The 27,769-nt window shown below is 54.7% G+C and overlaps 1 long non-coding RNA gene across 6 annotated transcripts in view; it reads left to right on the top strand.

The window, feature by feature from the left end:
- Positions 1–27,769, top strand: part of LOC132526959 (uncharacterized) — a 75,583-nt gene that overhangs the window by 11,897 nt on the left and 35,917 nt on the right. For 2 of the 6 annotated variants that reach the window (XR_009542773.1, XR_009542776.1), the window contains exons 4-7: positions 1,529–1,619; positions 19,202–19,286; positions 19,803–20,086; positions 21,344–21,714. This is a non-coding gene — a long non-coding RNA (uncharacterized LOC132526959). Of the gene's footprint in view, positions 1–1,528; positions 1,620–8,627; positions 8,984–9,429; positions 9,588–10,137; positions 10,267–19,201; positions 19,287–19,802; positions 20,087–21,343; positions 21,715–27,769 lie in introns of those variants that run through there. The other 4 variants (XR_009542778.1, XR_009542774.1, XR_009542775.1 and 1 more) reach the window with 4 other exon arrangements.

The following is a 27,769-nucleotide window of genomic DNA, read 5'->3' as shown; positions in this document are numbered from 1 at the left end:
GGCAGGTGGAAAGGGGTGCAGGACATGCAAGGGAACGGCCCTTTCTCACCCACTTCTCTCCAGGGAGGCCAGTGCTTCTGGAGCAGAGCTGGGGGTGAAGGCTGGCCCTGATCCCTGGCCCCACACCATGGAGGGGGCCAGCCTTGCTGGGTGGTAGCAGTGGGCTCCTTCCAGCAGGGAGTCTGTGTTTGGAGGAGACCACCCCGCTTCAGCTCAGCCCTGTTGAATGCAAGCAGTGACAGCAGGGGGCGCAGATCTGGGCTCCTGGTCCGCAGCTCTCCTTCCCTGCGGCCTGACACTGAGCCCCAAATCCTCATCCAAAAACGGTGCGACTGCAAAATTAAGCACCTGACTCCTGGGCACTCCAAGGCCTCCTCTCCCAGCCCCACCTGCGCCTTCTGTCTGGAGAGGCAGCATTAGGCTCCCTGTCACACCCTTGGTATAGGGCTGAGAGCGCATCGTGTGACCACCCCTCAGAGCAGGGTGGAGGCTGTGTCAGGGTCCGGGAGGCCCTAAGCCAGGCAGGATCTGGGGTCCTCCGCACAAAGGGGGGCTGGTCAAGGAGGGTGGGGACTCCAGGTGCCCATGGAATGGGGGAGGTAACGGTGGGGCCCAGACAGGAGGCTGGGGACAGGCTGCACAATGGGCTGCTGGCCCTGGTGGCCTTCTGGTGCTGCCCTCTCTGCCATCCCCAGCTTCACACCACAGGGCTGAGACAGTGCAAGAAGGAGCACAAGAGGCTCAGTGGCAGGGCATGGATCATGTGGTGGAGAGGGGACAGCATGGCTGCCCTTTGCACACACACAGACCCTGCAGAGGCAGTGGGAAATGCACTGGAGGGGGGCCAATCAGCCCTGCAGCAGGGAATGGGCTGGGACATACAGGTCCCTGGGTAGGGGCCCTCCATGCGCCATGCCTCAGCTTCCTCATCCTTAGGGGTGGCCATGGGATGCCTTGGAAAGCGCCTTAGATGGAGAGCAAAAGAAGCTGAAGCAGGAGTAGGGAAAAGGGCAACGGCAACGAAGTCAGCTACCCCTGCCCACCACTGAGCACTCACGGGGCTCCCTGTGAGGGCGGTCCTAAGATTACCCCCACTTTACACATGAGGAAACTGAGGCTCAGAAAGAAGAATTGACTCATCCAAGGTTGTAGACCTTGTGCAAGATGAACTGGGCCTTTGAACCCAGGACCATCCGACTACACAGTCTGTTTCTCCATTTCATCTTGAACATGGAGCCAGATGTACTTATGAGGTTGACTCAAGGTGGGGTGCACGGGTATTCATCCAGATATGAGATACACAGAGTCGCTTCAGCTGGACCCCTACCCAGACCTACCAATCCCCTGCCCCTCCAGGGTTGGCTCAGGTCACAGGGAGCCTCGTTCTGGGGCACCAGTGTGCCTGGGAAGTACCTGTGTGTGCAGGGGGGTCGGGGAGAAGAGGGAGTGTGTACTCTGCCGGGATGGGAACAAGACAAGTGATAACAATAATGATAATAAAATCCCCCCAAAATAATGATGTTTTTAGCAGCACTGTTCCTGAGGAGAAACTAAGAGCAACACAAACATCCAGTAAGAGGAGAATTGAGAAATCAACCACAGCTCCCACAGCAGCAGGGGTGAGTCCTAAACCATAACGTAGAATGAAGAACACAAATTGCAAGAAACTACGTTCAGTTCAAAGCCATTTCTATAAAGTCCCCCACCAGAGTAAAACTACACAATACTGTTTTAGGCATTCATATGTGGATGATAAAGCTCTTACAAAAGAGCAGAAGTGATAAACCAAGATTCTTGGTACACTGGGGGAGGCAGGAGTTGGGTAGGGGTGGCACACACAGGGAGATTCCACCAGTGAACGTCTGTTACTGGCCCACGGGGTGCCAGGCGCTATTTGTGGTGCTGGGGGCGGGGCATGCGGGTACAAGCAAGACAGACGTGAACCCCAGGCCTCATGGCCCTTACAGTCTCACAAGACACACTTCCTTCCTGTTCTTGTGCTGTGGAATAGGTCACCAGTGTCCATTATGTTATTATGTATTGTCACAGATATTCCTTTACATTAATCAAATACTGTATTTAAAGAGATAAATAAGGAATAAACACAAATGTAATTGACCTCCCCCTTAAAAAAATCCCACCCAAGTTGGTGAGCTCTGGAGGCTGAACTCCTCTCCCTGCCTCCTCTCATTGATACTCCATCACATTGATCCAGGAGTCCCAATCCCTGGACCCCATCCCCCCTCCAATCTCCAGTCGCAGCTGAATGTCCCACAAGGTTATTCCCTCAGGCAAAGGTAAAAATGGCTTGGAGTGCAAGATTGGTAGACAGGGCAGGGTACTCAACCTCTGGGAGAGCCAGAGCCAGTTGGGGAGATAAAATGCAATGGAGGGAGGTGCAGAGCCTGGGAAAGATCCCTCCTCTTTCTGGCCCAGGGCTCTTGCACAACATTAGTAGAGGTGGAGGGTGCAGTAGGTGGGAAGTAACAGGTCTGCTCTGTCTCAAGCTCTTCATCTTCACCAGGGGGGCTCCGTCTGCCATCCGTCTGTCCATCCATCCAGCCAACTATACACCGTATAATGGACATAGGTGACCTACCACACAACACAAGACCAGGAACAAAATGTGCCTTGTGAGACTGTAAGCTGCATGAGGCCTGGGGTTCATGTCTGTCTGGCTTGGCTTGTGCCTACATCCCTGCCCCCCATCCCAGCTCCCCTGCACAGCCCTCTTGGGGCAGGGCCAGTCTAGCCACCCTCACCCGATGGCCTGGTACATGGTAGATACTTGCTGAGGGGTACCCGGCCTCACCGTCACTGCTTTCAGCAAAAGCAGAAAAGGATGCACCTCCAGGCCCTCACATGTGCTGTTCCCTCTGCCTGGAACAGTGCACCCTCCAACCTGGCTCAGCCTAAAGGTCATCACCTCTGGGAGGCCTTCCAGGACCACCCCAGCCAGGCCAAGCCCCTCTCTCCACACCTCCCCCAACACCACAATCTGTATCATGGTCATGCTTTGTCTAGGTCCATCTCTCCTTCTGAGTGGGGGGACTCCAAGGTCAGGCCCAGGTCCTCCAGCATCTGGGCTGGGCCAGGGCCCACAGGAGGCTCTCAGCTTCATCTTCTCGGCCATTCTTACACCTGAATACAGTTTGGCATTTTTTCCCTGGAGGAGCCAGGCCCAAGGGGGAGGCCAGCCACTTCAACAGCCCCCGCATCTCTTGGACTCCACTTTCTAGGTCTTTGCCCCTCCCCCAGCAGTCTGCCCATCTTCCACCCTGAGGGCTACCGGGGCTCCACACATCCATCTCTTCTCTTCTAGAGCTGCCCTCAGCAGGAGAGATAGTGGTGGGAAGTGTCCAGGGCTGGGAAAATGGGGCTACAGGAGATCCCTGGGAGAACCCTCCCCCCCAGCTCTCTATGTCCACAGCCTGTGAGGGATGCAGGGTGGGGGATGGGAGAGATGGCAGTGGCTGGTCATCAGTCCAAATCCCGGTCACTCCCAGCCTGCTTAGCAGCCGTCGATAATTAGGGGCCAGCAGGACGTGGGCAGGTGGGTGGCAGGAGACCTAATTGTCTGACTTTTCAGGTAATTAACGGGAGGCTGTCTGGTCTATCCCCGCGGGGCCCAGCATCCGCCACCCCATCCCCTGGGCAGCCCCAGCCGCTTAATGAGGCCAATTATTGAGTGGTGCCCGGGCCCTCATTAGTCACCTGGAAGGGTCATGTGGGAATGGCACCGGGGGTGGGGCTCAGCCAGCCATGGTGGAGGCTGGGAGCCCCCAGCGATCGGGATGCAGGATGAGCTGCCTGTAGGTCTCTGCAGCTGCACACTGAAGGTAGCCCACCCACACTTGGGACCTCACTTCTTGCCTCTGCTCTCAGGGCAGCAGCTTTAGGTCAAATCCTCTCCCTGCCATTTCCCAGCTGTGTGGCCGTGGGAGTGTCACTCCCCCTCTCCTACCCTCTGTTTCCTGAATCAGAGATGATGGATGTAAAATGCCTGGGGCACAGTGGGTTCCCAGTGCACAGGTGCTCACCTTCTCCCCATGGGGCCAACTCCTTTCCTTCACTCTTGAGGAAATGTTGGCCCAGAGTGGGTAGGGCCTAAGGTCACTGGTGTGTCCAAAGCCCACTCTGCAGGGCCTGGGCACCAGGGAGGGCAGCAGGGATGCTGAGGGATGGCCCTCTGGGATTCGCCCAAGGGACCTCAACAGCAGGGCAGGGGAGTCCTGGGAGGAGTCATAGAGGCGATCTGGCCAAGGAGAGGGGGCACCCAAGAGCAGCTGGACTTTCCGGACACCTGAGCAGAGTGGCGATGGGGAAGCAGGAAATCTCCAGGAAATGCGGGGCTTTGGAGATCATGATGGAGCCGGAGGCCCTCCACTCCCTGAATGCTCCAGGACACTCAGGAAAAGCCCACAGGCATGTGACGGTGCCACAGCCTGCTGTCCAAGGCAGGGATCCATTCTTTCTTGGTTGGTCCACACCAATCTTGGCCCAGGAGATCACTGTGCCTTCAGATGTTGAGTGTTTTTGGCTTCTGTGGCTTCTTTGTTTTAAGAATTCTGTGACCTAATTCCATGCTGACAAATTCCATGCTGTTCTGGCTCCTATAATCGTCAGCTAATGCTACTTTTGGTCCTCCTGCCAGCCCAGAATCTTGGTCAAGGGTTTCCAAACTGTGTCCCCCAGGAGCCCTAGGGTGGGAGCAGAAGGGGGCGGCTACTGACCCTCCAGTTGGAACAGCTGGACTTTGATCTTTTTTTTTTTTTTTTTTTGGTGGTACGCGGGCCCCTCACTGCTGTGGCCTCTCCCATTGCAGAGCACAGGCTCCGGACACGCAGGCTCAGCGGCCATGGCTCACGGGCCCAGCTGCTCCGCAGCATGTGGGATCTTCCTGGACCGGGGCACGAACCCATGTCCCCTGCATCGGCAGGCAGACTCTCAACCACTGTGCCACTAGGGAAGCCCTGGACTTTGATCTTTAATAAAATATTAATAGCTGCTCCTTCATGAGCTCTTGCCGTGTGCCAGGCATGCACGAGGCCTCTGCCTCAGCAATTGCATTTGTCCTCAAAAAATCCCACGAGGAAAGTAGCATCACATCCCCATTTTCCAGATCAGGCTGCTGACACTGTTGGAGGCTGAGGCTAAGCGGCATGCTCCAGGGCTCACAGCCTGTGGGAAGGAGAGCCGGGACTTGGACCCAGTTTCCACTCTGAGCTGCTGTGAATATGGGTTCTGTGGCTAAGAAGAAAACTAGGTGCCGGAGTTTGAGGGGAGTGTCCCATTTATCATAATTTGTTTCCTCCAGAGCCGAGTGTGTGGGTGCGCCTGCCTCTCTGCCCCAGAAGAGTGTGGCCTCAGCCCCAGGTCGCCCAGGGCCTCTACGCCCCACCACGTGGTGTCTGTGTGCACGAGGGCCCATCTGCCCATCTGTTTCCCTTCCCTCTGCTGTGGGCTCTGCTTCCCCGTGGTCCAAACAACAAGATCCAGCCCAGAAACAGCATATGTTTCCAGCCTCTGCTAGTCCAAGTCATAAATCGCCTGGTGTGATGTGCTCCTTGTGTCAGCTTGTTTCAAAACTCAGGGTGGAGGTGGCTGAATGAGTGTGAGGAGAATGCAGGGCCTCCTCCAGGCTGAGAAGCTGAGAGCTGGGAGCCGGGGTGAGTCCAGGACTGAGGCTCAGGAAGGGAGACAGGGACTAGGCCTGGAGCTGGCTTGGGGGCTCAGCCTGGGGCGGGAACCAGCAGGTAGTGGCCTGGATTCAAGCTGGGCCTAAGGGCTGAGACTTAAATGGGAGCTGAGGTCAGAGATCAAAGGGTTGGGCTTCTTGTCCAATGGTCAGAGGTCCAGACTTGACTTGGAGTCAGGGGTCAGAGGACAGGGGCTATTGCTCAGAACTTGATGGGGATGGAGAGCTAAGCTCAGTTTGGGGTGAAGGTCAGGCCTCAGGCTGAGGTAGGGTTAGAGGTTAGAGGTCAGAATCAGTCCAGTGCTGAAGGCCATAGCTAACTGAGAAGGAGGTCCCCAAAGACTCAGAAGTCTGCCTGCTCTATCCTGGAAGTGACGTGTGCCAGGACCGGTGACAGAGGGATGCCTGTGATAAATAAGACGGGGCTTCCAGGGATGGACCATGAGTTTGAAAAGGACTGGGCACAGATCTTACGTCCAAAGCCACTAGAGCAAGGCTGGGGGCCTGGCCTCCAGTCCCAGCTCCCTGCCCTCAGGATGGGAGCCTTGGTTGCTTATCTCTGAAAACGGATGGTCACAGCACCTGCCTCCATGTTGATCACGCTCCATCCATGCTGCTGATTTCTACCCTCAAGACTGTGTGCCCTGGAGTGGGGGTAGATGAGTGAACACAGTGAGGGTGAGTGGTCGAGGCAGGTATGTGAGATGCTTCTGTGGCATGGGGGGTGGGGGGTCTCAGGAGAGGAACTGTGCCAAGGCCTTAGGTCCCCAGTCACCACCCAGGGCTCTGTCACTCCCAGGCTGCCCCAGAGAGGTGACCCTGCAGCCAGTTCAGGCCTCAGCTGCCCCCCGAGCCGTGTGTAAGCAGCACCGTCCCGGGCGTTTTTTCCAGGCCTCCATTCTGCCAGCTAGGTTTTCCCACCTCTTCTCCGTTCTGGGCCCAGCATGGCCAGAGATCTGGGGACAAGCCCACACAGCCGCCAGTTGGGGAGCTAGGATGGAGGAGGCAAACGCAGGAGTGAGAGGCCAGCAGGCAGAGAAGGGTGCCAAGGAGGAAGCCTTATCACAGGCCTCTCTGTTCGCATCTCCCACAAGGCCTGGTCACGAACCAGCCTCAGCTGTTGACCCGCCGCTGGGGTCCTGACCCCAGAGGTCTCCCCCTCCCCACAGGGGAGCACAGGGAGATTCAACAAGGGGGCAACCAGGCATGTGTGAGGGTGTGGGGGTTGGAGGGAGATGAGAGAACCCCTGGGGGACAGGAATGGTGGAGAGCCAGCAGAGGACATGTGGACAACAAGAGGGCTGCCCTGCCTGCCCAGGATGCAAGGCCTCCAGGGTTTGGCTATGAAAGTCCCAGTCACCTCCTCCAGCTGAGCTATTAATACCCAGCTAAGACCCACGCACCCTTGCTGGGAGGACGCCGAGTTCCTTGGGGGCTAAAAACGGTCTGCGGTGGGGGTGGGCCCGGTGTCCTCCCTCTCTGCTTGTCAGAGGAGCTGGGGCCAAAGTCCATGCTGGCCTGGAAGGGGGCCAGAGCCAGGGTCGGGGTACAGAGGGTGACTGAACCCTGGGGTGGCCTGAGGATTCCAGGCGGAAGCAGGAAGGCACTCAGCCAGTCCAGTCCCCGTTGCTCAGAGACCTGAGGGTGGCCCGGGGGCCTGCCAGTGGTCCCACCCAGGAGACCCGCCTGGCTTTCTGGCTCCTTGCCCCACCTAGGCCTTCGCCTTCCCCCCAGGCCTCAGCTTGGTCTGCCCCAGGCTGCAGTGGGGCTAGCTGCTGAGGGCTGCCTGCCTGTCTTCTGCCCAGAGGGGCCTAGAAGGGAAAGGGAGCTCCAGGGAGGGGACAGGTTCGGAGCCTCTAGTGGGATCCGGGCCACCTAAAGCAGAGCCATTCACGTTCATTCACTGAGCTTCATGTGTGAAATTTCGATTATTCACAGCATTCTCTCAGGAGGGAGTTACTGGCAGCACCATTTTATAGGTGAAGAAACTGAGGCTCGGTCATCTCCTCAGAGCCTGAGCTGGCTAGACCTGGTTTGTCAGATTCCAGACCCTACCTTGTGTTGCCTCCCGTTATGTCATTGCAAAAGGAGATTTCTTGGTTTGTCCTGGGGATCCATGAAACAGGTATTTCCATCAAAAGGCCCTGATCACTGTAGTGTCCCAGGCCCACCAGAGTGGCCACACCAAGAATGAGAGGCCTGCATGGGCACCTTTCTCCTGCATTGGTGAACCCCCCTCACAGGGATCGTCAGCCACTTCTTCCCTCATTCCTGGGGCTCAAGGACACATCCTGGGAGCCTGTGCTAGTCTTCTGAGCTCGAGGTCACCCAAGGCCACGTGCTCCGTGCTGTGTCCCCTCCCTTCCCATGATAGATGCTCCAGGATCCAGACACCGACCCCAGAAGAGCACAGACTTGGCCAGGAGAGTCCAGACGAGAAAGTGGTTGAGAGGTGTCAGCCCCGGAGGCCCCCTGAGCCGGAAATCCCGACAGCTGCCTGGCTTATGGGTCCTGGGCACTGGGCCCTGACCCAGGGCAGGCAGCAGCCGTGTCAGGTGTCCAAAGGAGTTGGGGGAGGTTATGGCTGGAGCCAAGCCTGTCTGCCTGTGGTTAGTGAGGCTGTTGACACCTCCTGGGCTGCCAAGGCAGAGCAACACCAAGGGGCTGGGGGAGGGGTCCTCGCTTAGCCTGGAGGGTCTGAGGGGAGAGACAGGCCCTGACTTGAGGGTCTGGGGAAGGAAGCACAGTCCTGTCCTAAGCTGAGAGAGACCTGGCCCTGCCTGAGAAATCTGAGGAGGGGGACAGACCCCTAGCTTTGGGGGCTGGTAGAGGGGGTATATTTCCAAATGGCCGGTGGGGAGTAAGGTGTGGGGGGTTGTCCCAGCCTGACACCAGGACAGCAGGGAAGGCTGCCCGTATCCTGGGTTCAGGGGGAAGCTCTGAACCTGCCGGCCTCCATTCCTGGCTGGGAGGCACGTGCCTCTGCAGGACAAGCAGGAGGCCTCTGGCCTCAGGCTGACCACACAAACAGCCCCAGGGTTTCACTTCCCCGGGAGAAAAGGAGAGGCCTAACCTTGCCTGGATTTTCCTTAACCCCCCAGAGAGGGTCTTTGCCTCTGCGCTGGTGGTGATGGGGGACAGACTAGCGTCAGAGAGCCCATTCCAGGGGAGCCCTCCCAGGATGGGCCCCCCTGCTCATTTGATCCATGCACCTCAGCTCTCCTGATGCCCATGTGCCCCCCCGCCGGAGCCACCTCCCCAAGCAGTCTTCCTGGATTGATAGAGGTGAGGAGGCACTATACTTCCAACTCCCACGCCAGGCTGGAGTGTCCATGGCTACCCCATCTTCTTGGGGCCCCTGCCAGCCGAGCCTGACCTCATGAGGCTTTGGGCCTCCATCTCTCTTCTCTCACTTTCCTTTCAACACACCCTCCCTCCTGGCTCCCTCCTAGACCTCCAGGCCTCTGGTTCTCTGGCTGAACCAGCCCCTTGGCCACACCAGGTCTGGGGTCCTCTCCCATCTCAGCTGTCCCTGCTGCTCAGTCTGGGGCTCAGTCCCCGGCCCTGTGTCTCTGTCTCTTCTCTCTGGGTTTATCTTTGTTCTCTGGGCTCTGACTCAGACCTGACTCTGTCTCTCTGTTTTAGTCTCCATCTCTGCCTCTCTCTCTATATCTGTCTGGCTCCCTGACCCAGTCTCAAATGCCTCAGTCTTTCTGTCACTGTTGCTCTAGGACCCGGTCCTGGCAGTGTCTCCTCTCCCCACCTGGCCGGGGCACCTGCTCAGACATCTGCTCTGCTGTCTGCTCGCTGGGCCCCACGAAGAGCTCAGACAACACTTGTGGTCTCAACTCTGGCCCAGTTCCAGGGGAACTGCTGTGATTCCCAGAAGGTGGGTGAGGGAGAGACAGGCCAGAGGGCCATGTGCTTGCCCGTCTCTTGAGGGGCTAATGGCCCTGGGCTTTCCTCTGCTCAGGCCACGGCTACCAGTGCCACAGGCTTCACATTTTACCCCACCACTGACGGCTGTGGGACTCCGGGCAGGTTCTGAGCTCGTGTCCCCTTCTCCATAGTGGGGCCAATAGGGCCGACTTCAGCAGGTGTCAGAGGATGGAATGTCAGCGCACTTGGCGGGCACTTGGCACTGGGCCCAGCATGTAGTAGTGCTCCATAGAGTCCCCATGACTGTTACTGTGACTGTAATTCCCCAAGGTCCCCGGAGTCATGATAGGCAGAGTGGGGGATGGGCTGAGCTTCTGCTGTTTGAGGTGTCCCATGTCCACCTGCGTCCCATCCCCGTCTCTTCCTCTGTTGGACAAAAGACCTCTCGCTATACCTGGGACCTTCCTGTCCTCAGATTCTGTCTGAATTGCACACTGGTGCTCACCAAATTAATTACTGCTGGCTTGGGGATATTTTTTTTTAAGAAGACATTTTTCCAGGGGGAAAAACACGCAGGAGCTATAATTAGTTGGGAAGAGGAAAGAGGTGCGGAGCGTGTGAATCATCAGCCCCAGTGATAGACGGTTAGAGGCTGAGCAGAAGTTTCGGGAGAAGCTGCTGGAGTGTGGGTGAGTTGGGGATGGGGTGCTGCCCCCAGGCAGGCCGGGGTCGTCAAACACCAGGCATGTTCAGGGATGGGGACTTTATCTGTCACCCTGAAGTCTATGCCCTCCCCCACAAGGCTCTGTCACCCATCATCCTCTCAAGGTCCCAGCTTCTCATCTCCCCTGCACGTCCTGCCTGCCCTGACTGTCCCTAGGGCTTTTGTCCACCTTATCCCAAGGCCAGTGCCAGTCCCTGCTGGCATGTACCTGGGCAGAGAGCCTTGCAGCTTGAATGAGGAGAGAAACTGTGGAGGGTTTGAGGTGCAGGGATTGTAGACCATCTAGACCAGCTTCTCATTCATTCACTCACGTGTTCATCGAATACTGAAATGCTGCTGTGTGCCTGGTCCACAGACAGGCAAGCCAAGGACCAGAGAAGTGCCACTCCAAGGCCACACAGCTGTGAGTGGAGCAGCCTCTCTGCCTGTCCTGTCATACCAACTCTGCTGAGTCAGACCCTGGGCAGGGCTCTGGGCCACCAAGGGGACAACGACCAGGCCCCACCCTAACTGAGCCCATATTCTGATGGGGGAGGCAATCAGGCACCTATAGGGCAGAACGCCCAGTGCTGTGAAGCGGGAAGCACAGCGCTGTGGGAGCTCGGAAGTGGATCTTGATCCAGCCTGGTGGTCAGACAGGGCCTCACAGGGGATGAGGTGAACAGTGTTCTGAGGCTGGAAACAGCAGGATGACCCATCATGCTGGAGGGATGTTAAGTGATTCTGTGGCAGGGCTCAGGCAGCAGCAGGAGTGGGGGATTGCTGGGGACTGTGGCTTCTGGGCCAAGTGATCACAGTGTCCATTTCCCCAGTGTTTCTTCTGAGCAGCTGTCTGGGGCGCTCTGAGGCCCTCGTCCTTGGGGACTCTCCGTTGGTTCTTTTTGACGTCTGGGGCCCACTGACCCAAGGTAACCCCTGTCTGGGCAGTCAGTGGCTAAGGGGACTGGACCCCAGGTTTCTCCCTCTCTCCCTCTCCTCTGGCTGAGGGCTGGCTACCCAATGGTCTAGGGGTCTCTGCCCAGGCCTCAGGGGCTATGCGGGAGCAGCGTGGCCTGTGCCTGAGAGCTGAGGAGAGGACACTTCCTCCCCTGGGAGAGCATGGCATCATTCAGCACACAGAGTGCTCCCTTCTAACCCCAGACCAAATTAGCCTTCCAAATTACAGGCTGCATGTCCTCCAAATTGGGGATTGGGTGGGAGAACAGAGGCCCAGCTCTCCTTCCTGCTTCCTGCTCACAGAGGGCTCTCGGCCCATCCCTAAATAACAGGACCATGTTAGGAAAGAATTCTGGGCACACACCCCCTCCCGCCCCAGGGTGCAGGGATCCCCAGGTCCCAGACCTGCATTCAGGCTCAAGGCAAGGCTTTGCCCTCCTGGGGTTTGACAGTGAGCTTGGAACCGGAACATTCAGTCAAGGCCAGCTTAGGGTTCTGAGGGCATTTTGAGGATCATTCATTTATTCATCAAACACCTACTGGGCATATTCTCTGTGCCAGGCATTGTGCTGGGCCTTGAGACACTGAGTGGCAATGGAGGTGACAGACATGTGACCAGGAAGGTACATGTCAGAATGAGCCGGCCTGTGGCAGGGGGTGTACAAGGGGCCCTGGGAACCCTTGATGAGGTCAGGGAGACCTTCCTGGAGGAAGGGGTATATAAGATGAGTCCCAAAGGATGCATGTGTCCTTAGCCAGGAGAAGAGAGTTCATGGAGGAAAGAATATCCAGTGCAAAGGCCAGGAGCAGAGAGTGAGGGAGGGGTATTAAGAAGTGGGTGGAGGCACTGGTTGGTTCAGATCCAGGGGCCTTGTCAGCTATGCTGGGGGATTGGATTTCATCAGAAGTACAAGGGAAGAGGAGGCCTGTGATCCCAGGAGTGGAGGAGGGTGTGTGTGTGTGTGTGTGTGTGTGTGTGTGTGTGTGTGTGTGTGTGTGTGTGTGTGTGTGTGTGTGTGTGTGTGTGTGTGTGTGTGTGTGTGTGTGTGTGTGTGTGTGTGTGTGTGTGTGTGTGTGTGTGTGTGTGTGTGTGTGTGTGTGTGTGTGCAGAAGCACAGTTGGACCATGGCCCCACCCCGAGGGCTCCTGGTAGGTATGAAGGGATGTGGGGGCAGAGGAGGGGGTCCTGCACCTCCCACATTGGCCTCCCTCCCACCCCCACCCCTTCCAGACAGCTTCGGGCCTTTGAAGAAACAATCCAGTTTACCACAAGGAAAACACGAGAGCCTGATGGTATTTCTTTGTGTCCTGAAATTAAGGTGCCTTCCTGTGTTTTCGCTAATTGGTTTGGAACTCTTCATATTTTTGTTTTAGAAGAAAATTATTATGGATGTTGAGAATAAATGCGATCATTGTGTGGTGCTGAGAGCAGAGAATGAAAGGAAAACACCTCCTGAGCTCACCCACTCTTGTGTCACAGAAGAAGCAAGTGAGGTGGGGAGGAGAGACTTTGAGGCCACACAGCCACAGTGATGGTCCCCCAGGAGCAGGAAGGGGTGGCTTTTGGGGCACGGTGGAGAGAGGATGCTTGGTGGGGTGTTCTTACAGCAGGGTGGAGAGAGGACCTGCGAGTTCCTCCAGCTTCTGGTCTTGCTTGCACACCTCCTGGGATGGAGAAATCACTGCTTCCTGTCTGCGTCTGGTGAGCTGGCCCAGCTGTAGCTGGTGAGCAGTTTTCCCTGAGTAGGCAGTGCTGCTCCCCTCCGGTCTCACCCAAGGTTCTCTGCATCCCAATCTCTACCCCACCAGGACCTCTGGTCTTCGCTTCAGCTGCCTGAGGTGAGGCTGGGGCCAGGGTGGTCTCTGTAGGTGGGACCCTGGGCTGCAGGCTGCACGGCACTGGATCTGATCTGGCCCCGGTAGATGGTGCCTGCACTTCTGAGCCTGATGGCTGGGAGGGCTTCCGGGCTGGAGCTTCCCCGGCTGGCAGCCAGCGTGGGAGCGTGAGGAAAGGCACGAAGTCTGCTTCCTGGATGCACGGCCTGTTGTCCAGCACATCCTGCAGGGCCCGGCCCTGCTCGGCTGAGGACACAAGCTAGTGGGTAGAGTCAGGCCTGACAGACAGTTCCATGGGCAGCACTGGGCAGACAGGTGGGGCACCAGGTCAGTGCACACCCTCACTCAGCAGGCTTCTGTTTAGCCCCTGCTATATGTCTGGCCCTGTGACAGCCGCTGGGCCCTCAGAAATGAATTAGACACAGACCCGCCCCTGCCCCCGAGAGCCTGTGGTCTGGACAGGCACAGAGGAGACAACAGAGCGCAATAAAAAACCTGTATCCCCGGCCATACCAGCAAAATCAGCTCCAGACTTTGGGGAGTGAAATCCTACATAACCCACTTCTACCCAGAAGCTAGAAAGGGACCTCTAGAATTCACCTCTGGCCTCCTGTTCCTTCTGCTTGACCTGCCATGCTCCCTTTTGCTGGCCCCCAGAGCGCCTGTGTACTCTGGTCCAGCCTTTCCCTGGAGCTCAACTCCCTCCTCCACTCAGCTGCAGTGAACACTCAGAGTTTAATGGTCTCTCTGGCCATCTGGCCTTTGTCCAGGTTGTTCTCTCTGCCTGGAAAATGTCCCCTTCCTTTACACTTGCTAATGCCTACTCACTCTTCAGAGTCAGCGTCCAGCCCTCTCCATGGGTAGCTTTCCCGGCTTCTAGATCATGACAGCCCCCTGGTACCTGTCCCTGTAGAGCCCCCTACACTGCTCCTCAGAGCATTCATGGAACTTGTGACCAGGTCTTTTAACTGTGTGCTTATTCCACTGGGGACGCAGGACCCAGAGCAGGCCAGGTTTCTCTTGGCCACTGCTGGCCTGTCGTCTCACCCCAGAGGAGCCCAGAGGATATGCTTAGTCAATATATGTTGAATGATGAGTAACATGTAAAACCCACATGTTTTTCTATTAATAGAAAGTTAAGTTCAGGCACAAACATCACAAAAATCTAGTAAGATTTAAATGCATGTTCATACCCACACGCTGAGAATGTTGCAAAGAGGTTACACTGCCCTCTAAAATGTAATTACCCCCGTGCCTGACCCCAAAGTCACTGGCAGTGGCTGGTTCAGGGCAGCCCTGAAGTTAACAGCAATAGCAGTGACACTGGCCGTGTGTTGGGAGCCACCTCAGCACTAAATAAGCGCAGATTTTTTTTTCAATGAAACATTATATTTGGATGCAAAAACCTAGAGTATCAAAGATTCATGTGGAGCCAAGATTCATTCATCAACAGACATTTCTTCAGAGCCAAGGGTTGGCTGAGCACTGAGGATCTGGTTGTGGACAGACGGCCTGCCTTTGCCGTATCGGCGTCAGGCTGAAGCCAGGAGGAAAAGCGGAATCAATGGACCTGACCTTTGGCCCTGGACCAAAGGGAAGGAAAGACATTTCCTCCTGCGGGATATACAATCTCTGAGCACATCTCTGTCAGCAAAGAGGCACAGCCTGACCCTGTCCTGCGGGGCCCTGGAGATTCCATTTTTTCTGGTGGGGGCCTGGGCCGGTCACACCCCCTCCCTGGGACAGTGTTGAAGCAGCTGTTAGAACTGGGATGCGCCAAAGAACCCTGCAGAGACAGGCTCACCACCTTCCCTGCTCATGCTACCTCTTCCACGGGATGCCACTCCACAGCCTGTGCATGGGATCCAGCCCGCAGCCAGTGTCTGCCAGCGGTCACATTAGGGTCACGTACAGGTCAAAGCAGCCCCTCTCTGCTGCCAGGTCATGGTTGGGGTGTCCCGCTGTGTATGTGCATGTCAGGTATGGGGCACGCAGGGGCTGGGGGTCTCTGGGAGAAAACGGTGAGCACCTTGTGAGAAGAGGGCCTTGCCTTCCCCTCAAAATCCCCAAGACCCGGCCTTTCTCCTGCTTCAGACCAGAGTCCCCAAGGGCCTTAACCAGACAGACAACCGGCAGTGAGACAGCCAGCCTCCCTGGGACCAGAGCCCCCATTCCACCTGGCAAGACTCTTGGGTCAGCGGCCTGGGATCTTCGGCCACCATGGTGCTGACGTGCTGAGACCCAAGTCCTCACCCGGCTGTGCCCTGCCCAATATAGAGGGCTCTGAAGGACACAGATAGCTCTTCCTGTGTCAGGGCAGTGGGGCCATTTATCACGGAGATAAGCATTAGCCAGAGGGCAGAGTTGGCGGAAGGAGCTGTCTGGAGGAGATAATCTAGGGTCACTCAGAGGGCATGGAAGAGCCATGTCCCCACTCCACCCCCTGCCACCCAGACCCCGCCCCTATGCTTGCTGGCCAAGACATCTGGCTGTCTCACCTCATGGAAAAACCTGATGCCCTCCGGGGACAAGGAGCTGGGCTATGGTTGGGAGTGGGGTGTGTTTCCTCTTCATGTTCTGTGCAGGGCCCCTGTGATTCTGCCTCGCCTCTTCACAGATGGGGAAACAGGCCTGAGGGAGTGGGCTTTGGACTGCTCTTGTCAGAGGGAGCGAACATGGGGTCCTGACCCTGCCCTCGGCCTCCTGCACAGGGTAGGAGGGGAAATCCACGTGGTGCTGTGTCACTGGGCACGTCCTATGTCCCAGGTGTTGCCTGCATGGCCTGTGTCCTGTCGCCTCTACCCTGGGGACCAGGCATTGCTTTGTCCTCCTTTTCCAGAGGGAGGCAATGTCCAGAGAGGTGAGGGTACCAGCCCATGGCCGAACCGCTGGGAAGTGGCCCAAGTAGGATTTGAACGTGGGGTTCAGAGCTGCATCCAGAGCACTGTCTGCCCAGAGGGGCTTTGGGTGTCTGGCAGAGGCCAGAACAAACCCACTAGATGGAGGACAGCTCTGGGATCCCTCTGCCCAGCTAAAAGCTGATACCCCAGACTGTCAGAACCCCCCAGGCTGCTCTGCTCACCCCACTTCCCTACCTTGGCACTCAGTGGGGCTCAATAAATATTTCTTAACAAATTAGTAAGTCAAAAATGAGCAAACACAGTATAAATCATGACACTTCCCCTCTACGAGTCCCTGGAGCTGGTCAGTCCCTCTCTGGGGGCTGTACACACTGGTTTTGGTATCTCCCTGCCAGGGACACATCTGCCCACCACCTACTGGCTCCTCACGGTGGTCCCATCAGAAAAGACGGAGCCACCTTTGGGAGCAGAGAGAAGAACCCAGACCTTGGACTGTAGAGGATGGGAGTAGGGGGAGGAAGGAGCGAGGAGACCCCTCTCCTGGGCTGGGAGCCACACTTGTCATTACCCCATGGTGGACACTTTTGCAGCCCTGCAGCCCTCACCATCGGGGTCACTAAGTGTTGGTGTGTTCAGGGTGCTGCAGGGACCAGGGCTGGTCTGGGGGATGAACCCTGGATCTCCTTTCTCTGCCCCAATGTCCAGGGCAGTAGATTTGACCCAGAACCAGCCAGAGGCTTTTCTGGAAAGTCTTTGCTATGTGAAGGGTAGGAGGGGGCACCCTGGGAGTCTTGGAATTCATCTGGCAGGCCTGGGGGCCTGGGTGGCTTTTGAGAGCCTCTCTGCCCATGACCACCTTCGTGGGTTCTGGGTACTATTTAGCCTGCGACATGCTGGGCAGGGAGAGGGGTCTGGATTGTGCAGGGAAGGGTCCCAGGGCCTGGGGAAGGAGCCAGTGAGCATGAACAGTTGTGCAGAAAGGAGCCCAGCCCCCGGGGCCTGTGTTGGGGGGTGGGGAGCAGGAGGACAGACAGGCACAGCTGTGTCAGACCCACCACTACAACCCCCTGGGAGCCCCCCCACAGCTGAAGGGACCCTTCCTTGGATTTGGTTGGGGGCATTGGAACCTCAGGTGTGGAAGGGTTTTTTTTTTTTTTTTTTCGGTATGTGGACCTCTCACTACTGTGGCCTCTTCCATTACAGAGCACAGGCTCTGGACGCACAGGCTCAGCAGCCATGGCTCACGGGCCCAGCCACTCTGCGGCATGTGGGATCCTCCCGGACCGGGGCACAAACATGTGTCCCCTGCATCGGCAGGCAGACTCCCAACCACTGCGCCACCAGGGAAGCCCTGGAAGGGTTTTTAATCCTCGGACACTGGGTCACCTCATGTCAACCCAGGGGAAGTTACAGACAGACCTCCAATCCTCAAGAGATAGCTGAACTGACTTGTGAACGGGCTGCCTCTGAACCAGTGCAGCGCAGCCCTGGGCAGCCTCCCCCAGAAAAGTCCCCACTCTGGTGGTTGGGAGGGGCATTGCCAGCAGCAGGACCCCACACTGAGCTGGTCCAGCCCCTCGGGGGACAGAACAGGCACACAATAATAGCAACCATAAAAGAAACCCAAGGAGCACAGCTCTTGCTGTGCCCCAGACAAGGCTGAGCTTGGCTTCCTGGCCACTCTCCCATTGCATTTAATTCTCATGACCCTATGAGGTGTACACAAGTATTATTCCCCGTTTTACAGACTAGGAGCCAAGGCCCAGAGTCATGGAGCGTCAATAATCCTAATGGCACACGTGCACAATGCTCACAAAGGGACCTCAACACACTCCCAGGGTATGTCCTGCTGCTCATAAGCATCCTTCTAGCAAGGGCATCTGTGACAGCAGAATGCTTAATGGGGGTGTCACTGGGTGAAATGCCCACCGATCAAGTCCGTGTACAGGACCCCAGTGAGGTGGACATGGAAGCTGGTGTGGAAGGTGGACCAAGCCTATGGTTGAGGGAAGGTCATTGCTGCTGGTACATATCGATCCCGTTTGTGTAACACACGTGTTACAGATATAAAACCTGGGGCGGCGCTGGGGCAGATGGGGCACCCTAGTACACACATGCTGGAGGACACCCACACAGAGCCCAAGGACCTCACCTCCCGTACCTCAGCATCCAGCATCCGCACAGAGCTGATCACGGGGGATCTGCCAGGGCACTCTCGTTCTCCCTTTTTCTCTCTCCACCTGGGCCTCTCTGCCCACCTGGCTGGGGATAAAGCACTGGAGGTGGGCTGGGCCCAGATCCCGGGTGCAGAGTCCTGGCTGGGCCTCCAGGCCTGGTCCAGACAATGGAGGCTTGGAGTCTTGGCTTTGCACCTCCTCAGCATCCCTACTCCTCCCTCTCTTCCTCTCTGCTTCTCTCTTACTTGCTCCTGTCTCCCTCTCAGTGTTCTGAAGAGTCCTCCTCAGTGGCAGCAGATACACGGGTGACACGTCCTGCTGCCTCAGTCACACACAGTGCCTCTCCTCCTGCCCCAGAGACTCACGCTGTTTCTGGGCATCAGTCTGGGGTCAGGCTGACCTGTGGTGGCTACAGCTTCACTCGAACTGTGCTCCCAGCCTGGCTCGGGCTGCACTTAAGCTGGACGGAATAAAGAAGCTGCTGGCCTCCATGTCCCTGCCCACCCCTCCCCTGCAGAATCCCTGGGCCCAGTAGAGTCATGGGAGGATGGAGGCTCCTGGGACCAGTGGCAGCGCCCAGGGCGGGTGTGGTGCCAGAGGACAGAGAGGGTGTGATGATGGAGGGCCGAAATGGAGGATGGGGTAAAGTGGGGGCAGGGCTGCACCCTTACAGGCAGGCCTCCCAGGGGTAGGTCTGTTCTTCCTCATCGCTGCCTCTAGCCCAGTGCCTGCCTGGCTGTTCCCTGTGGCCCTAGGACACTGAGGGGCAGGAAGCTAGGCAGCTTCTGGTGCAGACTTTCCGTGGTCTTGGGCCAGTCAGGGTACCAAGCCAGGCTCAGTTTCCCCATCTGTTATATGGGGCAAGGTGAAGGGAAGGTACAGGCCTAGGCATGCCCACCAGGTACCAGGAAGACAACTACCGACGACTGTAGGGTATCCACACAGGCCCTTCTTGTCTATGCCTCCCGCCCCCATAGTCACCCTTTCGCTTAAGTACCATTGCTCTCCCTGGCTTCCATGTGGACACCCGCCCAAGGCCACACAGATGGAGAATGCTGGTGTCAGGATTTGAACTGGTTGCCTCTCTTAGGCAACCTGCTGTCTGAGTGGAGCAAGAGGATGCCAGACACTGACCCAGGATCGGGGCTGCCTGATCCCTGCACTGGCCAGAGGAGGTACCACAAATCCCACCTGCACGTCCACCCAGCCCACCCTGCTCAGCGCTGTTCTGTGCATCTTAGCTTGACGAGGTGTGGGGAATTCATCAACCGCCGACAGAGCCCGCTGAGAGCTGGCTATGAGTCCAGCCACCTCCCTGTCCCAGCAGCAGCCCCCAAAGCCTGAGGCTTGATCCCCCAGGCATGTCCTGCCCTTCATCTTTCCCAGGCTGTGTTGCCCTTCTGCCCCTCTTCTCTAGTTGAAGCTGGTCACCTCACCCAAGTCTTCCTCCTGGAAGCTCTCCCCGACTCCCCATCCTTCAGTACGTCTAGATTCCGTTCCCATGCCCAGAATTCCACCTCCTAACGTACAGGAGCCTCTCAGGTGACTGGTGCCAGGCCTGGTGAGGCTCCAGATGCTGGCCAGCCAAGGGACCGAGGAGGACACCCCTCAGTGAGAGGAGCAGAAGGGCGGGAGTCAGGAGACCACTGTGGGCCTTCTCTGAGCCTTAATGCAGGACACTTGCCCAGCAGGGTTTGCGGAAGAGAAGGCCTAGGAGGACCGACAACTTCTCTCCAACCTGCACATCGGAGCTGGCCGGGCTCCCAGGGAAGTCTCAGAGCATGAATGGACTCCTTGCCCCACCCCGCAGCAAGCAGAGAAACAGCCAACACCGGGGACCTCCTCCTGGGCGGCCTCCATGCTTAACCCTGCAGTTTCCACCTACAGAACAAGCACCAACTCCAGCCTGGAGACCCCAAGCCAAGGGCCAACCTTGCCCTCTGTTTGCCCTGCACTGCCCATCTAAATCTCTGAGGTACTGGTCTGACATTCCCCATTTTCCCAATGAGGAATCTGGGACTTTGCAGGGTTAGTAACATGCCCAAGGTCACACAGCTGTAGGTGGCAGAGCTGGGGCTCAACCCCGGGCTGTCCTGCACCTGCAGGCATAACGCCACTATGATGACCTGCTCAGCGCACACACGGAGGGCATCTGCGGCCCTCAGCCAGAGGCAGCCTGTTTTGCACAGGGTTTTCTTTTTAAATTTTTTTATTAAAAAAAAAATTTTATTGAAGTATAGTTGATTTACAATGTTGTGTTAGTTTCAGATGTACAGCAAAGTGATTCAGTTATACATATATGTGTTCTTTTTTTAATTTATTTTTTATTTTTGGCTGTGTTGGGTCTTCGTCGCTGCGCGCAGGCTTTCTCTAGTTGCAGCAAGCAGGCTTCTCATTGTGGTGGCTTCTCTTGTTGCGGAACACGGGCTCTAGGCTCATGGGCTTCAGTAGTTGTAGCACGCAGGCTCAATAGTTGTGGCTCGCGGGCTCTAGAGCACAGGCTCAGTAGTTGTGGCGCACGGGCTTAGCTGCTCCGCGGCATGTGGGATCTTCCTGGACCAGGGCTTGAACCCATGTCCCCTGCATTGGCAGGCAGATTCTTAACCACTGAGCCACCAGGGAAGCCTTACATATATATATTCTTTGTCATATTCTTTTCCATCATGGTTAATTACAGGATATTGAATATAGTTCCCTGTGCTATACAGTAAGACCTTATTGTTTATCTATTTTATAGGTAGTAGTTTGTATCTGCTAATCCCGAACTCCTGATTTATCCCTCTCCCACCCCCTTTCCCTTTTGGTAACCATAAATTTGTTTTCTTCGTCTGTGAATCTGTTTCTCTTCTGTAAATAAATTCATTTGTGCCATATTTTAGATTGTGCATATGTGTGATATATGATATTTGTCTTTCTCTGACTTATTCACTTAGTATGATAATCTCTAGGTCCATCCATGTTGCTGCAGATGGCATTATTTCATTCTTTTTTATAACTGAGTACTATTCCATTGTATATATTGCACGGGGTTTTCTGTGCTGCAACTCAGGATGTCTGAGCCCACAGGACACCGAGCCCATCTGCGTGGATGTGTGTAGCCCTCCAGAGTGGGCTCTGAGGCCAGGCAGGTGAGCTGGGCTCTGTAGGAGGCTCCCTGCCCCCAGCACCACTCTCCCAGGTCTAGCAGGATCAGGTGGCCACAGCTGAATTCACTCCCCATCTCTCTGGGCAGGTGGAGGAGGTGGTCTCTGCGGTGGAGGAGGCGCTTCAGCGGCACGTGATGCGCCGAGAGGTGTGCCCAGACTGGCGTGGAGCAAGGTAGGTGCTGGATGAGTGGATTCTGCTCCTCCGCTTTGGAGTTCCGGGAACATCCAGAGGCTACAGCAGAGGCTGCAGGGCAAAGCCAGTGCCAAGGCTGCAGGGCTGGAAGAGGCCAGAGCAGGTACCCCCGCACCGGCTGCAGCACCAACAGGAGGGGCAGGTGTGTGAGTGCCTCAGGGACCCCCACCTGGCCTACGCCCTGCTCCTGGGCCTCTGAGGGCTCCCTCCCCACTGCCTGCAGGATCCCAGCTCAGCTTCCCGGCTCAGCGCCTTTTCCTCCTGGTAAGTCTGTTTCGTGTCTCAAAAGACAGGGAGAAAAATCCCTTCCCGTGAGGCTGATATAAGGTGATGTGTGCCTAGAACAGAGCCGGCACACGGGAGGGCAAATCCCTGTAGTTTCCTCTTCCCTCACTCCGTTGGCCTGTGAGCTCCTGGGAGGCGGGTAAACATCCCAATGTGGCCCCTGGTGCGGACGGATTAATTACCGAATCACTGCATTGTACTCATTGCCTAGCAGCTTGTGTTTGTGTCTCTTGGACTCACACAGAACACACAGGCCAGAAGTTCCACTTGCCTCCTGTTGGAAAAACAAAGGTTTGCAGGCAGCAGGGCCTGGAGGCGGGGGAGGGACAAATGGCCCCCTGAGGGCCTGTGGAGCCCTGACCTTCCCAGGGCCTAGACAGGTGTGTCCATGCATCCCAGGCTAATGCTGTACTGAGGCTGGGGAATATGAGGGGGACCCCATTAAGTGGGTCCCTATGTGCTGTCCAGTGCCTGCTAGGCTGTCCTGGAGAAGGACCTCAGCCTCATGCCTTCCCAGAGACTCTTAGAATTTAGCAGGGAGTGGTAAACCAGCACTGGGGAGAGAGCCTATCCCTGCCCCAGCCCTAATCAAGATCCACGGGGAGGGCAGAGGCCTCTAATTGTTTCAGGAGAGGGAAATGTCACATCCTGGGACCCACAAGAGTTCTTAGGACAGACCACTGCCAAGTGAGGGTCCTTGGCTTCTCGCTGGAAAGAATTCAAGAACGAAGCAGAGAAAAGCAAAGGCGGGTTTATTTAGCAGGATACACACTCCATAGGTAGAATGTGGACCCTCTGGGAAAGTGAGAGCAGCCCCCGGGCATGGGGTTGTAGGTTTTTATGGGCTAAGTAATTTCATACGCTAACGAGTGGGACGAATATTCTTGCTATTTCAGAGAAGGGGGGGATTTTCCAGGAATTGGGCCACTGTTCACTTTTTGACCTTTTCCAGTCGTCTCAGAACTATCACAGCGTAAGGGGGAGTGATCTTGAGTATTACGATGAAGTTATAATGAGCTAGAGGTCAATGACCAGACTGTTCTCGAAGCCAACATGGTTTCAGCTGGTTCTATTCGGACTTAATTGCATCCCAACAGCTGTGCCCCCTCTTCACTTATCTAGCGTTTGTGTTCTGCCCCTTTCCCTCCTGTCTCATTCCCCCAGCAGAGATTTTACTTCCATATTCTTATGGGAAGCAGAAAGGCGACGGTCTGTCTTCTTCGGCTGCTTCAGGGCTGAGTAGGGGCATTGACCTTGCCTGTCAGGGAGTAGAAATTTCTGGATGCCTAGTGTAGGGATCCCAGGGGCAGAACAGCTTCTTGTTTTAAGTCATAGGGCGGTATGGGCTGGAATCCTTGCCTAACCATCATTTTTTTTTTTTTGGCTGCGCCATGTGCGGCTTGTAGACTCTTAGTTCCCCAATCAGGGATTGAACCCAGGCCCTCAGCAGTGAGAGCACAAAGTCCTAACCACTGGACCACCAGGGAATTCCCCTAACCATCATTTTGATGGGGAATTGTTGTAACCTGGAAGACATGGACTTTACCAAGAGGTGAAAGAGGCAGAGTCCAAATAGGAGGAGGAGTATGGCTGTTACTCAGGGTCCAAGTAAAGTTAGGGAGGGCACTCTTAATGGTGGACCAGATGGCATTAGAGTCTGACCCCTGGTTATAGCGGTGTAACCATGTTGCTTGTTCATAAATCTTTTTGATGTCCATCTCAATCTGTCCTGAATTACTGACATAGGTGCAGCAGGTTTTGTTTATGACTGCACAAACGCCACCCTGCTCATCCAGCAAGTAATCCAAGGCCAATCTATTGTCCATAACCACATTGGCCACTGAGTCTAAAGAAGTTGAAAGTCTGTTTAGGGCATTTCCAGTGGTCAGGGCTGGGTTCACTAAAGTGTTGGTTAGGTTTTCTAGGGTTACCTCATGGTAGGCAAAGCCTCCCATGGAGCTGCCAATCCCCCTGCCAGTCCCATTCTTGCCAATATTAATCCGATGGCCCTCCTGGGACGATTATGAGTGTTATTATGTATTGTGACAGTGAATGGGACCAAATGTCCTAATGTACAGCCTCCCTCACGCCACACGTTATATAAGGATAAGCATTTACCTAGGGGCCGAATTACCCTGGGGTGCCCTTGTCTTTGGGCCCTCATTCTGGGGAGTGCCACGTATCCAGGCGTATCTTGAAGGTGCAGTAAGAGATCTGGGAACAGAAGAATTTAGCAAGGAAGCAGCCATCCAGATCCATGGAAGAGAAAAGTTAATGAACACAATGTGGGGACAAGGGCCCATTTGTATATTCAAAACAGTTCAGTCCAGGAGTATTCCATAACCTTGGCTTAGGTGAGATGGTGTAGTAAGAAGGGTTTAACCCACAGTTTCCATAGAGCCTGACAACTTCTAGCCCAGTTTTTAGTCCATTCCATCCCTATCCTATAGGCACCTGGGGTCTGGGCTTCATTATAAGCACAGAGAGTGGAGGCATTCGTGGGAATGCAGTTTGGGTCCAGGTTCCAAAACGCTGTGGTGATATTACCCTCTGGTGCCCAGGGATTGTTCCAAAGAGGCTCACCATAGCCAAGAGAACCATTAGAGGTATAGTGACATTGGAAGCTTGACTGGTTTTCTGGATAACAAAAGTAGCCATGATTAAAGGAAAAGTTATGTCACCTTTTTAAAAAGAGTTAAAACGTAGGCAAGGTATCGGGCCTGATGGGGGTATCAGCCGTCACGCTCGTATCAGCTGTGGGGGTGGTTTTCATGTGTTTGAATTGGTAAAGCTCTTGTATGTACCTATTCGTACCTGTAACGACTGTTGTAAGCCAGGGTTTTTATGGCAAGCCCAACAATTAACTAGTTTTTCTCCCAGGGCAACTATTTTAGATATGTTTACTAAAGCATGATTTTCCCATTCCGAGCTGCGACCTTCGTCAGAAGTCCTACTAGTATGATGGCTTTTGACATCATATTACCGTATTTTTTCTTTCAGACCTAGCAGGGGCAAAGAAGATGTTTACCAGGGGGAGGGGGTTCTGAAAAGCGGCAGAATAAGAGCGTGATAGTCAGAAACACAAGGATGACTAGGCCAACCCACCTCAGCCACGTGAAGTCACTTATCTGTTCTTGGAAAGGTATCTGAGGTCTTCCATGGGCTCACAGGAGTAGGTCTCTTCTGGCTCCTGTTGGGACTTATAAGATACAGGTTTTGTTCTAGACAGATGAACCCAATTAGTAACTCCCTATAGCTTGACAGCAGTTGGGGTACTTAGTAACACTTGATATGGTCCCTTCCATTTTGGTTGTATCTGGTCCTCAGGGGACCCTTCCTTCCAAGTTTTTAGTAGGACAAAGTGCCCTGACTGGATGGAGACCGCGACCTTTCCTTTGTGGGGGTGGGCAGCGCTTTGTTTCCATATACTTGGAGGACCTTTTGAACTTGGCTCAAGCTAACAGTGTGGGAGACCCATTTGTGGGTTTCCTCATCAAACAAGAGATCTGAAGTCAAAAAGGGCCTCCCAGTGGTCCTTCCCTGGAAGTCCAGTGGTGAAGTTAGTGTGGTTAGGCTGTTACTGCTGAGGGCCTGGGTTCAATCCCTGGTCTGGGAACTAAGATCCCACAAGCTGTGCGGCATGACCGAAAAAAATGGTGAGGGGCTTCCCATAGGTCTCAAATGGGCTAAGTTTTAAAATTCTCTTTGGGGCCATCCTGGTCCATAGAAGGGCTACAGGCAGGACAGAGATCCAGGTTTCTGAAGTCTCTTGGCATAACTTAGCAAGTGTTTTTTGGGGGTATTTTTTGCAAGCATTCTTTTAGAGCATGATTTGCTTTTTCTACTTTGCCTAAGGATTGGGACCTCCAGAAAGACTGGAGGTGGTAGTGAATACCTAGAGCTGAGGAAGGCTGTTGGGTCACCTTGGCAGTGAAAGAAGGTCCGTTATCACTGTAAGCTTTGGGGTAACCCGAATCTCGGAATTATCTCTTTAAGCAGAAATTTGGATACTCCTATTGCCTTTTCAGTCCTAGTAGGGAAAGCTTCTATCAACCCTGTAAAGGTGTCTATGAATGCCAATAGGTGTTTCCATCCCCTACGTGGGAGCATTTGGGTCAAGTCCACTTGCCAATCTTCCCCTGGTTAGGTTCCCCGATGTTGTATGGGCCAAATTAGCGGTGGAGGTATGGGGTGGCTTCCTAGGGCATGGCGGGCACAAAGCTTGCAAGCCCTGGTGACATTTTTAACAGTTTGGGATGGTCCCTTGCCCAGGAACAACTGAGTAACTAGTTTGAATAGGGAGTCCACCCTAAGTGAAAGGACTCGTGGAAGTACTTAGTTATTTTCCATTGCTCGGCCCCGGGAATGAGAAGCTTGTTATCTTTTGTCAGCCACCCTGAGAGGTCTCTTTCCAGTCCCCTATGTTTAGCCCACCCAAGTTCTTCAGGTGTATAAGATGGCGCTGTTGGGAAGGGGGTGCTGTCAGGCCTGAGAGCTGCCGCTTGTAGGACCAGCTGTTCTTGGGCAGCAGTCTTAGCGGGCTTTTTGGCCAGGGTGTTTCCCCTTGTAAGGCAGGTGTTGCCCCTTTGGTGACACCTGCAACCTCCTTTGGAAGCTGGAACGCTTCTAGAAGTTCTAGAATTTCTGCCTGTTGTTTTATAGTGGATCCTTTGACTGTTAGTAATCCCCTTTCTTTCCATATGGCAGCCTGGGCATGTAGCACAAAGAATCCATACTTGGAATCAGTATGTATATTGATTCTTTTTCTTTAAAAATAAATTTATTTATTATTTATTTTTGGCTGAGTTGGGTCTTTGTTGCTGCACGCAGGCTTTCTCTAATTGCGGCGAGTGGGGGCTACTCTTCGTTGTGGTGCACGGGCTTCTCATTGCGGTGGCTTCTCTTGTTGCGGAGCACGGGCTCTAGGCACGCGGGCTTCAGTAGTTGTGGCTCGCAGGCTCTAGAGCGCAGACTCAGTAGTTGTGGCACACGGGCTTAGTTGCTCCGCGGTATGTGGGATCTTCCCGGACCAGGGCTCGAACCCGTGTCCCATTCATTGGCAGGCGGATTCTTAACCACTGCGCCACCAGGGAAGCCCTGTATTTTTTTTTTTCCCCCGTTGCGGAGCACAGGCTCCGGACGCGCAGGCTCAGCAGCCATGGCTCACGGGCCCAGCTGTTCCGCGGCATGTGGGATCTTCCCAGACCAGGGCACGAACCCGTGTCCCCTGCATCAGCAGGCGGACTCTCAACCGCTGCGCCATCAGGGAAGCCCAAGCCCTGTATATTGATTCTTAATTCCTTTCCTAGTTGGAGTGCTCTGGTCGAGGCAATCAACTCAGCCTTTTGGGTGGAAGTGTGAGAGGGTAGAGCTCCAGACTCAACAATTGTCTACAGGCTGACTCTGGCATAACCTGCCGGCTTTACCCCTTCATGTATAAAGCTGCCTCCATCGGTAAACCGTTGTTTTTATTTTTTAATTAACTAATTCATAAAGTGATTATTATTTAATTTTTATTTTATAGTGGAGTATAGTTGATTTACAATGTTGTGTTAATTTCAGGTATACAGCATAGTGATTCAGTTATACATATATCTATTCTTTTTCAAATTCTTTTCCCATTTAGGTTATTACAGAATATTGAGTAGAGTTTTCAGTGCTATACAGTAGGTCCTTGTTGGTTTTTTTTTTTTAATTTTAAATATAGTAGTGTGTATATGTCAATCCCAAACTCCCAATTTATCCCTCCCCCGCAACTTTCCCCTTTGGTAACCATAAGTTTGTTTTCTGTCAGTCTGTTTCTGTTTTGTAAATAAGTTCATTTGAATCTTATTTTTTTAAGATTCTGCATATGAGCAATATCATGTGATATTTGTCTTTCCCTGTCTGACTTACTTCACTAAGTATGATAATCTCCAGGTCCATCCATGTTGCTGTGAATGGCATTATTTCATCCTTTTTAATGGCTGAGTAATACTGCATTGTATATATGTATCACATCTTCTTTATCTTTTCAACTGTTGATGGATATTTT

This window comes from Lagenorhynchus albirostris, chromosome 10, assembly GCF_949774975.1.
Source record: "Lagenorhynchus albirostris chromosome 10, mLagAlb1.1, whole genome shotgun sequence".
Taxonomy (NCBI): domain Eukaryota; kingdom Metazoa; phylum Chordata; class Mammalia; order Artiodactyla; family Delphinidae; genus Lagenorhynchus; species Lagenorhynchus albirostris.
This window is presented reverse-complemented; position numbering and strand designations above follow the sequence as displayed.